Consider the following 14,311-nt stretch of genomic DNA (forward strand, 5'->3'; position numbering starts at 1 on the left):
GATGTTACTCTGTTAGATCGCTTTCCATGTTCCATGATTTTCGTTGAAGGCAAATTAATCGACTGGGATAGAAGGCATTTTTCGAACAGTTTGGAAAGGCATGATAATAAACTTAGTGGTCTGTAACATGAAAGAATCCTGCGATCTTTCCCGGGTTTTGATATTTCATTATGAATGATGACTATCATTGCGAATAATAAAGCGACTACTTATATGTAGAGCGAACAGCGGAACGCTAATTCAAAGGTGTAGGTGAGAGAGTACTAGAGAGAACGCCAGAGAGGGGAGCTTAGATAAGAAAAGACTTCTGCACTTGTGAGCTGCCGCAGAGTTTAACTGTCTCTTAAGTTGTCATATTTACAAATATAAATTTATAAATTGCTGGCGGCTGCGTGAACTGACACTGAGAACCGGTATTTTTAAATTTTGTTAAAGTACATTTTTACATTTCTTAGGTGTGTCAAATCTTTATTTAACCAAGGAGGCTTGTTCGCGACGGATTGTACAAAAGAACACAAGAGCTAAGAATTGGTTTATTGACGGCATAGAAAATATTTATGGCATCCGTCTTTAAATTGCAGCAGAAAAGATCTGACCAATTAAAATCAAATATAATAGTATTAAGCCTCAGAAAGTTTGCCTTGAATTCGTTTGGTTGACTTCTCTGATTGCTCTATTATTCCTATACTTGTGTCAAATGTCACCTCGAAAGTGTGAAGTTCCGTTTCAGTAAGAGGTGTTACTCTGGACAGAAACACAATTTCAGGACTTTTAAGAAGGTGTATTCAAAAATTCGAACAAGAAAGTTTTGAATATAATGAACTTGCGACGACGATAAGTCGCGCAAGTCGTCAATAAAGTCATGTTGGGCCCTAGAGAAAAGGATATTAAATTTTTCTTCTGGGGACCACGTAGTGCCATGTGTATTTAAATCACAAATCGGGCAGTCTGTTTGAGATGGATTGGATAGCGGACCAATTTTTTTTGTGTTTTTACTTTGTTTTTATTTATTGAATGTTCTCCACTTCGAGACTTACAATAAGAGTATCAAACCTTATACTAAAGCCTAACAAGCAGTCATGCCATGCTGAAAAAATAGCCCTGACAAATTATGGCTCTTTTGGAAAGTCGTTACGTTAAAAGCTGTTTCGGTTAAAAGCCCGAGTCAAGCTCCTCGCGAGACGAGTTCGGTGGGTAATGAGCTTTTCATAGTAGGACGCTATTTGCTTGCGTATTTTATCTTTTACTGCGTGAATGCCTGTGGATGTTTTGGTTTCGAATATCATTGTGCCACAGTGATAGTTCGCGGGGTCTTTGATTGAGCGCACTGTATGATGTCTATGCTGGTTTTGCTCGCGTTCCCCCAAAGATGGAGCCATACGTCCAGAGTTGTAGAGCAGTACCTTGTAGTCCAGACACAAGGCGATCGGGCGTTTATAATCCCGTGAAGACTGCTGGCCTTTAGCTTAACGCCATGTTAGACGCCTGTCGAAGTGGACGCCGGTATATGTTATTTCGTTGACTTGGGGCTGCTGTTCAGGTAGAGCTGAAGACAGTTTGCCTTCACTTTCGTTCGTTTACTTTAATACGTCAGTCACTTCTCGACAATCAGGAACTGTAAAGCTAAAGGGCTGACCATACAGATTCTAGAGACATAGAGGGAAACCAATGCATTATTAATTTATACTTTTTAAATATTCCAACTTTGGATACAGTTAAACTATGCGAGCCCTTAACTGTGCAGCAATATCTCCGTTGTCGATCTCTGTTTTACTCTTGAACCTAACACCTTTGGCTTCGCGTTCGCTCTGCAATTTACGCTTTCGTAAATTATACATATCGCATCGATGAAGAACCTCGCTCGCTAAAGCCAATAAAAACAAATCGTTCGAAATCGCTAGACAAGCATCATTGCTTTGCTGCGATCGACAGCTGATCAGCTGTTGAGTCCTGTTCACAACAGTTATTTAGATTTGGGCCTTTAGACAGGTTATCCCCTTTTTGGCCGATAAAACCAGCGTACTAACTGTGCACCATTGTATCACATACCTAAGTCATATTTCTCTGGTCAAGCCTGGCGGCATTTGTTTTGAAAGCAGACAATATTAATAGAGAGGGATTTTAACATTATCGCTTGAATCCAAGCTCGTCACTTAAATGTTTACTGTTGAGCAGCAATAGTTTGAATTAGGGTTACATCTGCCGGCATATTGCTAAAGATCAACAATACGATATTCAGTGACCAGCCCGTTATTACTGTGCCAGCAGTGCTCATAGACGGTAACACACCTCTAAGATACATCGAATGCCTCTTGAAGGCTAAGTATGATGGTATGCAGGTTTGCAAGGCCCTTACGAAAAGAATTGTTTTCATTTGATCGGCAGCCCACACATATAAACCTTTACTTTTATATATAGTAAATATAATAGTAATAATATATTGGGTTGCCCAAAAAGAAATTGCGGATAGTCGGCGTTGACAAATTTTGTCAACGGATTGTGACTCTGTAATTGCATTCTTTCTTCTGTCAGTTATCAGCTGTTACTTTTAGCTTGCTTTAGAAAACAAGTGCGCGAAATTTTGTTTACATTTGTTTGTTTGGCGTCAATTTTAATATGGAGCCCACAAAGAAGCATTTTCGTCATATTTTACTTTATTATTTCCGTAAAGGAAAGAACGCGGAGCAGGTTGATAAAAAGTTACGAGATGTAAATGGTGATGAAGCCTTAATAGGAAGACAGTGTCAAAATTGGTTTTGGCCATCAAGGAGAAGCGACCAGAATTGGTCAATCGTAAAGGTGTCATATTCCACCAGGACAACGCTAGACCGCACACTTCTTTGGTCACTCTCCAAAAACTGAGTGAGCTTGCCTGGGAACTTTTGATGCATCCACCATATAGCCCTGACCTTGCCCCATCAGACTACCATTTATTACGATCTTTGCAGAACTACTTACATGGTAAAACTTTCAGCAATGATGAGGCTATAAAATCACACTCGGTTCAGTTTTTTTGCATATAAAGACCAGAAGTTCTATGAGCGTGGAATACTAAATTTGCCAGGAAGATGGCAAAAGGTTATCGAACAAAATGGCAATTATATATTTGATTAAAGTTCATTCTAAGTTTTATGAAAAATGCATTTACTTTCTTTTAAAAAATCCGCAATTACTTCAATAATAATAATAATTAAATATTTTGCATACCTTAATGCTCTTTGTTATTGTTGGTAATTGATACGTAAACCGCGACATAAATATTTTTCTGAGGCATTTGGTAAAGCGTTAATACGTCAGATCTTTAAAATTTGTAACTGTGGGCACAGACAATTTGAAAATTGTTTAGTGCATCATTTGACATAGGACACCTTGTTTTATAAATTCTTTTTAAGTAAATTCTTTTTCATTTAGGCTGGAGCTACATTCGGAAAGTGGAAATAATAAACCAGAACTAATTTTTATGGACCAAGTAGAAGATATATCATCGGATTTCATTCTGCACAAAAACGAGAATTGCATTCAAATTCGCATTAATGATGGAACCCGTGATGGCAGAATCATTTTGACAAACTCAGTAAGCTAAATAACTACTTTTCTTTCTTACCGTTTAAGCAGATACAATATTTTTTTTAGGATGAAATAGGATTAAAAGAATGGTCATCTTCCCTAAGATCGGCACACAAAATTTCTCAAGACCTCTTGGGATCAATGGCTAAAAAAGCTGGAAAAATATATGGCAGTGAAAGAGACGTCAACAAATCCATGTATATTTTTGGTGCGAACTGCTCAACGAAAACTTCTAACGGGTCTAATTAATATTTAATTGTATTCAGTTTATAAGCCCAAAGATTTATAATATGTAAAATGTAGAGATACATCTTATAAAAATAAATGTGAAACTCCTTGAAGATAAAACTTTCTGCTTATATTGTTTTTCTTAAAAACAAATTACTTCAAAATTATTAAGCAAAGTGAGTAATTAAAGTGTCTAACCAATTGAAACGTTTAATAAATAACTTTGTTATTAGATTAATGTATAATGTTGGTTGTGCTGTTCTCAAAGCAAACAGTCTTTAATCCTAACGAGCTGAAGACACAGAGCTAATTAGACGTACTAGTCCAGTTTAGAAAGCTGGTTTCCAGACTAAGATAAGGTTAGATTTGGCAATTGGCTTCAGTTCAGTCTTCAGTTCTTCGTGAATCTATTTTGCCTGAACCAGCGTTAAATCGTTCGGGATAATGATCAGGAATTACCCCAGGCTGAGTCGACAGGAATCTAGAGCACACCCTCTGGGTACATTGGCCCCTTATGGTTACAATAGCGGCACACAGGATTGTTGCCTTGCAGACGCACTAGAGGAGTATGCTATTGCTCAGCAAGACTCGATAGCGCGATCGCCGAAAGGTGCTCCCCAAACGACAGCCTTGAATTTGCTCGGATTCCTACTTCCGTCATCTGTTATAACTTTTCTTTTTGTGTAGCTGCAATAGGTCGGCTTTTAAAAGGCAGAAATTCCAAAATACAAAATAAATCCATAAAAATACGGCACCTATGGCTTATTTTTCTTTGCTCGACTGGAAAATATATTCAACCTGTTTTATATCAAACACAAGAAGTGTTGAAGTCTACGTCAAGAAATTGGAAGCATTCCTTGGGTTTGCAACAAAAATCATCACTGTTTATAATTTTCTAGCAATGGTATTGGGGTATAACCAAATGAGAAACAATTCGGGAACACATCTGCAGCTTTAGTTTAGCAACCAGCACGTACGTTGCGTATTGATTACTGAATCTGTTGCTCAGAAGATTTCAGATTTCACTTTGCATTGGATCTTAAGGTTTACAAGTTTCTCGTTCTGCTTACATTGGAATTGAGAAGTGACAACGTTCACTTATTCAATCAGTTCTTTGTTTGGGAGTCGATCGGATTACTCGATATCCTAGAAAAATGATCCTTTTTCGCGTTTGAATTTCTACTAGCTGAGTAACGGGTTTCTGCTAGTCGGGGAACTGGACTTTAGCATTCTCTCTTGTTGTTTTATTTCTTTTTTCAGGGCTGACACGATCGTCTTGGTTGTCCCATAGACTTCAGCAATTATTAGAATTTCTTCAAGAGATGGATTGAACTTTTGATGGACTTTTGCACGGACTATCAGTGCTCACTAACACAATCACTTAAATATATTATATATACAAACGTACAGACACATTTGGAGCGCAAATGCTTTGTATAAATGCATGGTCAGAAATCTCACGCTGGCCAAAGCGCTGACCACATACCGTATACCGTATGTGTCCGTATAGCTTTTTCCGCTATGCTTGTTAGATGTGCAACTTAGATCTTTAATATCTATTCTATGTATAATGAGGTCCAGTTCCATGTCTTTATGCCCTGTGTTTAATTCTTTAAAAATTCTATTTTGGTTCGAGTTAATGCATTTATTAATTACCTCATTACATTTATTCTTTATATCTGTATTGCTATTTAGTTGTGTAATTTGTGAACTTATCGCGTCCATATTACCACTGACTGCCTTTACTGTTGTACCTAATCAATTAATTAAGTCTCTCTTAGTTCTACTGCTGCTAGTGTTGGGCAGCATTGAGGCATTATTTATTTATTTTGATTAATAGGGACTATAAGTTTCGTGTAGGTACTCGCTCCGTTGGATAATATGTCGTACGGTGGTAGAAGAGGACACCGTTCTGGCGGTTCCTAATTCGATTTTTACAATAGCCTGGTCGTATTAGTTACTGGGCGTTTGTCATCGTCAAACTGTAAAAGACGGTCGGTCGAACAGTTCCAATTAGATGTTCTGTTTGTGTATCTTTTGGTTTGGTTTCGTTTGTAGTGTGTCCATCGTCCCGTAGTACTGTGTGTTTTGTGAACCGGGACGTTATTTTATTTTTCCTGTTTTCTATCCGAAAGACTGAGCTTACGGATGGTAGGGCAGGGGGATCTTCCCTTGATTCGTTCAGTTTGGTTGTGCGTTTTCTGACAATTCTGTATAAAGTTTACTTTGAATCTCATGGTTGTTCAGGAATTCATGTTCATTTCTGAACTTGACTGTTTTTTCGAAAACATGAGTACGACCACTAAAGAGCTCTAACGGTATTAATTTAATGCACGCGTTATTATACATTATCAGTGTTTCCGACTGAAGTTCTTTGTGATCATCTCCTTCGTCTTTGCAAGAACGATTCGGTAGATTTCCGTTATTGTCGCACGAAGCCTTTGAACTGCCGAGTTACTACTTGACTGTTGAAAGATGTCACGTGCATTTTAATGCCATTTTGCTCTGGGAAGAGGAACGGTTCCTGAGAATACCCCGAAATGGCAAACGAATTTTTTAAATGCCTTAGTTACATTTACGGAGTTTCAATTTGAAGAATTGGTCAAATTGGGATTGTCAGGATGTAATTTTTATTGACCGTGTAGATATCCGTGTGCAATATGTCTAAAGGTCCGTTTGAGTAATGAGGCTTATTAAATGTAGACTTTCTTTTTAAGTGGGCATACATCTCGTCTAAGCCTCGGTGATTATTACTTGTATGGTTTGTCTGAATGAGCGATTTTAATTCGCAGTTACTTGAGGGTTCTTAAAGGAATGTCACGCACCTGAGGATTTTGAAAAGATTCGTTCCCGGGAAATATTAGGAAAAAGCTTCTTGTATTATTCTGAAATTTTCGGAATACGGCTAAGGTGTTCTGTAGTTTTAGCAGATTCTTTAAATTATTCGTTACCATCTCCAAGGTAAAGAGAGGTTTGGATATTTGTCTCCTAATTTTAATCATTCAAAATAAAAAAATTTCCTCCCTTCGTATAATTTTATGGAATGCGAATGGCGTCTCCCGCCACAAACTTGATCTAGCTAGGTTCTTGAAAGATAAAGAAGTTGATGTTGCTCTAAGAACCCATCTAACCAGCAAGTACAATTTTCAAATAAATGGCTACGTGTTCTAAGCCACCAATCTTCTGTGACATTGCTCAGGGGTTCCGTGGCCCCTTCTGAATCCAAACTGGTGTTCGGGTATGATAGCGAATTCGTCCAAGATTGGCAACATTCTCTTTGAAAGTATTTTTTCAAATACTTTAGAAAATATTGACAACAAACTAATGGGACGACGGTACGATGTCACTTCATTTTCTGCCTTGTTTGGTTTAAGGATCATTATAATTTCTGCAGATTTCCATTGGCTTGGGAAGTGGTCAACTCTTAAGATCGCATTAAATATAAACGTAAGAAACCGTATACACTTTGGTGGTAGATTTTTCAAGGTTATGCCATCTATTTTGTCCGAACCTGGAGCCTTTTTACTATTCAGCCATTTAATATCTGCAGAAAGTTGGTGTTGAAAATATGTATGTAATAAGGTCAATGCACTGTGTCTCCCTCTTTTGGTCGTGGTAACCAAAAGCTTTTTTCTCTTATTGTGAGATTCCCTTTAGCATGTAATTTGGCTGCCTGCGTGCAGTAATATTGTACTTAAGATCAGTCACAATAAATATTTGAAGCGAATAGGTTATGGGCCCAGCTCACGCGGACATAAAAGTGAATATTTCTAAACGGATTAGAATATTCGGCATCTTTAAATATTGTGAGATTTATTACGAAAAAATTATCGAAATAAAAATGAGTTCATCAATAAACCAAATAGAAAAGCTTGATGATGAAAACTACAGTGCGTGGGCTGTACAAATGAAGAGTGTCTTAATTCATGTGGAATTATGGGGGGTAGTGTGTGGACGTGTGGTTAAAAACGAAAATAATAGTGCTGAGCTAAAGGCTTTGTTCGACGCGAAGGACGAAAAATATCTGAAACAGAAGTTGTTTCAAGTCATGTGAACAATTTTTGTGCGGTTGTCGAAAAATTAAAAGAAATCCAATTGGTGATCCAAGAAGAGGTACTTAGTATTCTCCTGTTGTCCAGTTTGCCGGCATCGTTTGATAGTTTCGTAGTTGCAATAGAAACGCGCGATGAGTTGCCCACATTGAAAATGTTAAAAATAAAATTACAAGAGGAAGGGCAAAGACGTATGGCAAATGAAGAACATTCTGCAAAAAGCGAACAAAGTGCATTTGGAATTCGGTCTGCGAAACAAAAACCGAAAAGTGACATGATGAAGAGTGTGCAAGTAAATAATCAGCAACTGCCTAACGGAAAAAAAACAGTTAATTGTTGGAATTGTGGTCGCAGCGGCCACAAAGCTGTAAACTGTAGGCAAAGGAAAGGAGAACATAGAGAGAGCGAAAATTTAAATACCGAGAAATCATTCTCTGTGCTCTGTTCAACTGTACAGCTTGGCGAATTGCCAATAAATATGTGGTGCCTTGATTCAGGAGCAACGGCTCATTTGTGCAGTGAGAGATCGATGTTTAAAAACTTCAGAGAGCATAAAGAGCGCATTCTTTTGGCTGGCGATAAATATATTATGGCTGACGGTCGTGGTACAGTGAATATAACCTGGCGCAACTCATCATTTGAATTGATCGACGTAGTCTTTGTAAAGAATTTACAGTGCAACTTTATGTCGGTGTCGAAGGCAATTAAAAACGGATTTCGTGTGTCGTTCGAAAACGGGCGCGGAATTTTAAAGAATGATAAGAATAAAGATGTTTTGATTGCTGAACAGCAAAGGGATTTGTTTTTGTTCCAAAATGAAAGAAAAGTTGAAAGTGCATGTTTCGTTGCACAGACAAATTTGATGAGAAAGTGGCCCCAGAGATTCGGTCATTTAAACTTTGCAAGTTTGAACAAAATGATCAAACCAGAAATGGTACTCGGACTTAAGAAAAATTATTTAAGTGGCGCAAAAGAAACCGACTGTTGCAAAAAGCAAAATATGTGTGAAGAGTTTCCCAAAAACCTCTAGAAATCGCACAAATGAAGTACTGGAGCTAGTGCATAGTGATTTCTGTGGTCCAATGCAAGCGACGTCTGTTGGAGGTGCACGCTATTTTTCGCCTTTATAGATGACAAATCGAGATACATGTTTGTGTATTTCATAAAGACGAGAGATGAAATACTGGCTAAATTCAAGGAGTTTAAAGCATTTGCCGAAAACCAAAGCGGCAAGAAGTTGAAAGCATTAAGGGGCGACAACGGGCGTGAGTATTTGAGTAAAGCGTTTCAATCTATCTTTACAGAAAACGGCATAAAGAGACAATTGACGGTACCGCACACCCCACAACAAAACGGTGTAGCGGGGCGCGCTAACCGAACCCCGGTCGAGATGGCAAGGACTATGATGATTCACGCAGGCGTCGGCGACTCACTATGGGCTGAAGCTATCAACACTGCTGCTTATCTACGGAATCGCGCTGAGACGTCAGCATTATCTGATGTAACACCGTTCGAGTCTTCGACTGGAAGAAAGCCATATGTGTCCCACCTGAAGATATTTGAGCCGAAGGCTATCGTGCTGAATAAATCCACTAAGAAGAAATTTACTGCGAAGGGCGAAAAAAATATTTTGGTTGGATACTCTGATGCTTCTAAGGGATATCGCCTGTTCAATCCTACCAGGAAGAATGTCTGTGTTGCTAGTGACGTAATTGTATTTGAAAACGACAAGGATGATGGTATGACGGCAGGGCAAACAGTATCTTCTCCCGATATTCAACTTGTGGAGATGCAGCACCTTCCAATCTGTGTTGCTGAGGGTAAGAAACAAGATGATGTTTTCCAGGTGTCAGATGAACCCGATTACGACGTAGCGTCTGTCGAGCAACACGATTCAGAAGGAGTAGCGTCATCCACTGACGACAATGAAGCCACCGAAGTCAGAGGACTTGGACGGACGAAGAAGATTTACACTTGTAAACCTGGAAGACTGCGAAAACAATACAACATGGTCAACGGCATGAGTACGGATGAGGTTCCGATTCCAACAAACGTCAAGGAGGCTTTAACCATAAGAAACTCTGAGGAATGGAGAACCTCAATGCAGAAGGAGTTGGAGAGCCTACGTGCTAAGAAAACCTGGTCATTGGTGGATTTGCCGGCAGGTGAGAAGCACCAAATGGACGTCTCGTCTGCATATTTGAATGGTGATCTTCACGAAACGGTATATATGAGGCAGCCAGAGGGATTCATCGATGAACGATATCCGAAGAAGGTGCTGAGGCTACACAAATCTATATATGGACTGAAGCAGAGCGGCCGAGAATGGAATAAACTACTGAATGAAGTACTGAAAAGGATTGGGTTTTCTCCATGCCCTAGCGAGCCATGTGTTTACACCCGTAATTCTGGAAAAAGTAAGAACCTTGTTGTAGTGTACGTAGATGACCTTATCATAGCCAGTTAAAGCAAGGAGGAACTGTGCGATATAAAAGCATCAATTTCAAAAGAATTCGATGTCGTAGACGGGGGCGAGCTAAGTCATTTCCTGGGTATCGAAATTGAACGTGACGGAGAAATTGGTGGCATCAGGATTGGCCACAAGCATTATATTGCATTACTCAATGCAGGATTGTAAGCCGAATCTCATCCCACTGGAAGCAGGTCGATTGTCAGAAGGTGAATCAAGTCAGCTATCAATCGCTGATTGGCTCATTAATGTGTAATGGTGTGCCTATACATTGCTATGTTGACGCGGATTGGGCTGGTGACACCACGGACCGAAAATCCTTTACTGGATTGGCATGTATTGCTGCAGGAGTTGCCATTAAGTGGGACTCAATAAGTTGTTTCTCTAAGCAGCACAGAGTCAGAGTATGTGTCACTTTCCATGGCAGCGAAGGAAGTGGCGTATGTTCAGAAATTTGTCAACGAAATGGGATTTGGTGAAACCCAGGCAACTAAGGTTTATAGCGACAACCAGAGTGCCCAGTGCTTGGTGAAAAATGACACTTTCCATAGTAAACATATAGACATAAAATACCATTATATAAGATAACTGTATGTAGAGGCGACTGAAGCAGTGGGTGAAAAAAAAAATCTCGATAAATAATCGATAGGGCGGTCAGCTGTGACACACTAATGTGAGGTCATACTAGATGTAGCACGAAGTAGCTAGAATGTACTAGACTGGATGCAACCCTTATTAGCTGCACCCGATAAGTTTGGTATTATTCGGTTATCGAAGAAAAAGTGTTGTTCAGCTGATCGTGATTTCCGCCGATGGCCTACGCCTCGACTAATGTTTCCGGTTCGCCTTCTTTTCGATCTGAACAGTCAACGCGTCAAGTTGTAAAAGTGCGTCGAAAATTTTAACTTGCGGTCATACGGAATTTTTTTGTCGTGCGAAATATCGAGAATACGGCGTTCCTTCGCTTATAGTGGTGCGCGGAATAAGTCCGGCGTGTGTTTTCCCGGCGATATTAAGCCGTAGAGATCGGCGTTTGTCACGGCCCTCTCACCGCCGCTTTGCCGCCAAATCCTAGCTTCGACTGGGACAAACTGCAGGTTAGTCAACCTCAAAATATTGACGGATGGTAGTTTGACACGGAATATAATCGCAGCCGAAATTGAAGCCCGGTGGGTTTTCGCTGGACGTCTTATACTTTCGCCCGGGTCCTACGATTTTACGGATCCGCTACCGGCGGGCAGAAGGAGAGACGGCAACTGCGCCAGGCCGAGTAGTGGAGCGCCTTTCCAGCGAGCCGGAGCAAAGGACCAGCCGCAGCAGCCGGACAGCGACCGCCCTAAATCGGGGCCACCAGGAGGGATCTTTAAACAAATAAAAATGCAGCCTAAGTAGAGCTTAGAGTGAGGTTAGAGTGAATAGAATTTTCTTTAGGCTTGATCGGCAGTCTAGAATGTCGAAATTAAATTAAATTCCAGTTGAATCGAACAAAATTTCTAAGTGTACGCTGAGATATGCCGAAAGCCAGACCTAACCTTACTAAAGAGTATTAATTCCACCTGATCGCCATCTTGGACATAGAGTGGCAGAAATTAAAATTATTCCTATGTAGTTTAGGTTTAACGTTAAGCCATAAGAATAGGTTCACGAGTAGGAAACTCGGTCATACCGTTTAATAATTTTTCTTGAATTTAAAAAAAAATGAATTCTTATTAGTGATTAAAGTTTTAAATAGTAAGTGATCTAACCTAAGCTAATTAAATTTTCTTTGGAGTTCCTTTTCGGAAATTACTCATTTAAATATTCAAGTGGGGATCTTTAAAATTTTTTTTCATGCAGTCGTGTTATCCAAAAATTATGCCTCTTTATAGTGTTTGTGGAAAAAGCCACCTTTTCGTTTCAGCTCATTTGCGCCGGGAGATCGATCTTTCGCCGAGGAGTGAAAAGTTGAGTGAGTCTCATTGATAAAATTTTATTCTTATTGGAAATGTTCGGTTGTAAACCGAATAAATTTTGCTAGAGGTCATCTTATGTTGTATTCACACTGCAATTAAAAAAATATATATATGATAATGGAGTGGCGAGAGCAGCCAATTGAAATATAAAGAGAAAAGAAAATTTAACCGAATTTATTAGTGGCTCTCTCTCAAACAGAATTAACTTTCTTTCTCGTTAAAGATTCGGTATAATAAAAACTCAAAAAAAATAATAAATAAAATTAAAATAAATTAAATTAAAATTAAAAATTAAAATTAAGAAAGAGATTATAGAGAGAACGGAAATTATTAAAGATTTAAATGAAAAATGGAAAATATATATATTTAGCCCTAGTATTTTTAACCTTTAATTGTGATGATCTCGAACATCGAATTGAACTACCTTTTCTGATCTCGCAACTGCGTGAATAAACCTTGCTTTAGATCTTTTGAGTTACACTAGCCCGTATATTATTTGTATATTTACTTGGTTCTTTAGTATGTACTTATTTTTAAATATAAATATTGTTATTAATTATTAAGCCTTGATTGATTTTGAAAATATGAATTTCTAAGAAAACCTAAATACTGACTCGGCTGATGTTTCTCCTGACGTAGGGCACTGAAGGGACCACTAGAGCTATGCTCTTAAGGAAAGTGGTCTAAGGTAGGGTAGGGCAATGCGCGAACACGATTCCACCTGTGCTTCGCCGGCGAAAAATTCTCAAACTTTTCTCCCATTCTAGAACTGTCCGCTTCCGAAAGTATTAATTTCCTTCCTCCGATTTTTGCATTCTAGCTCCTTCATTTTGTTGTTGTTGCAAGCACGCTCAATTTCTTGATCTTATTAATTGTTGTCTGTAACGAAAAGAGATCTGTACAAGCAAGATCACCACACCCATTGCCATGAGCTAGAGCCGGCCTCTAAAGCGTGCGCCCGCAAGTATAGGTACTCCAGTCTTTCATCATTTTAATTCGTTACACGTTACAGTTTAGTTAATCATAATAATGAATAAGATAAAGTGGCGCCCAACGCGTGGGGCCTTAGTGAGTTTTTTTTTTAAAATTCATTAAGACTCGCGAATTAATATTTTCAATCCTTTCTTTAAATTTTCTGTCTCACTTCCAAAAATTTTTGTGTTTAGAATTGGTTGTGGAGTACACGTCAAGTCAATACTAATATTGCTGACTGGCCATAACTAAGACTGATCCCAAAAATTTTCCTAAGTGTAGCAAAGGGAAATGTGGATTTTGCTGAGGAAAACAGAGTAACAGTAACTTCGGTTAGGTTTCTGTCCCGGTTTTATCTACTTCCTTGAGCTAACTAAACGCTATTCTACAAAAAAAAAAAAAAAAAATCATTAACGCAACATGACGGAAAATCTTTGCGTTACTCAAGAGAAATGCAAGATCCTCATATAGTTGACGATTTTCCTCTATTTACTATTCGTTTAAATAAGATAGAGTTTCTTATAGGTTGGAATATTCGTGCCAAGGAAAAGGCACGATCCGAGACTTAACTGATACACCTACTGGTGGTGTTGAAATTTAGTCTAACATGGAATATCTTATTTTAATGAAACTCCGTCTACGCCTTCGTGAGAATTTTGAGCCAAAATAATAGACAGCCCTACGAAAGGAGAACATCAAGCTAAGAGTTCAGTTTTATTATCTTTTTCGCACCTTATCGCTGATATTTTTACGTATAAGTTTATTTTCTTTTTGCTCGCCATTTTGAACCGGTAATTTTTAGCAAGTATGATGGGGTTAGACCGATCACCAACTAGGAAATCTCCTAGTGTCTCAAACCCTGTTTGTAAATTATGTGCAGCCGAGATCAGCACACAAGATTTGTATGTGACAACCTGTCACCATGAATTTCACAGGGAGTGCATTGGCAATCATTTTAAAAAAAGTGAGATCTGTCCGAGGTGCAAACTAACCTGTAGGCCTCCAGCCGAAGCGTCCGAAAGGGTAGGGAGAGAAACTCGCAGTAAAACGAAAAATCTTCCAGCCGCAAC

General features: G+C 38.9%; 2 long non-coding RNA genes across 2 annotated transcripts; both read left to right on the forward strand.

The window, feature by feature from the left end:
* Positions 1–2,715: 2,715 nt before the first annotated feature.
* LOC117137460 lies at positions 2,716–3,915 on the forward strand. Its single transcript, XR_004459157.1, has 2 exons — positions 2,716–3,574; positions 3,634–3,915. It is a non-coding gene; the product is annotated as an uncharacterized LOC117137460 (long non-coding RNA).
* A 7,012-nt stretch (positions 3,916–10,927) lies between these two features.
* LOC117137444 lies at positions 10,928–12,016 on the forward strand. The gene is made up of 2 exons (XR_004459156.1): positions 10,928–11,414; positions 11,471–12,016. It is a non-coding gene; the product is annotated as an uncharacterized LOC117137444 (long non-coding RNA).
* Positions 12,017–14,311: the final 2,295 nt, after the last annotated feature.

This window comes from Drosophila mauritiana, chromosome 2R, assembly GCF_004382145.1.
Source record: "Drosophila mauritiana strain mau12 chromosome 2R, ASM438214v1, whole genome shotgun sequence".
In the NCBI taxonomy this organism is placed as follows: Eukaryota; Metazoa; Arthropoda; class Insecta; order Diptera; family Drosophilidae; genus Drosophila; species Drosophila mauritiana.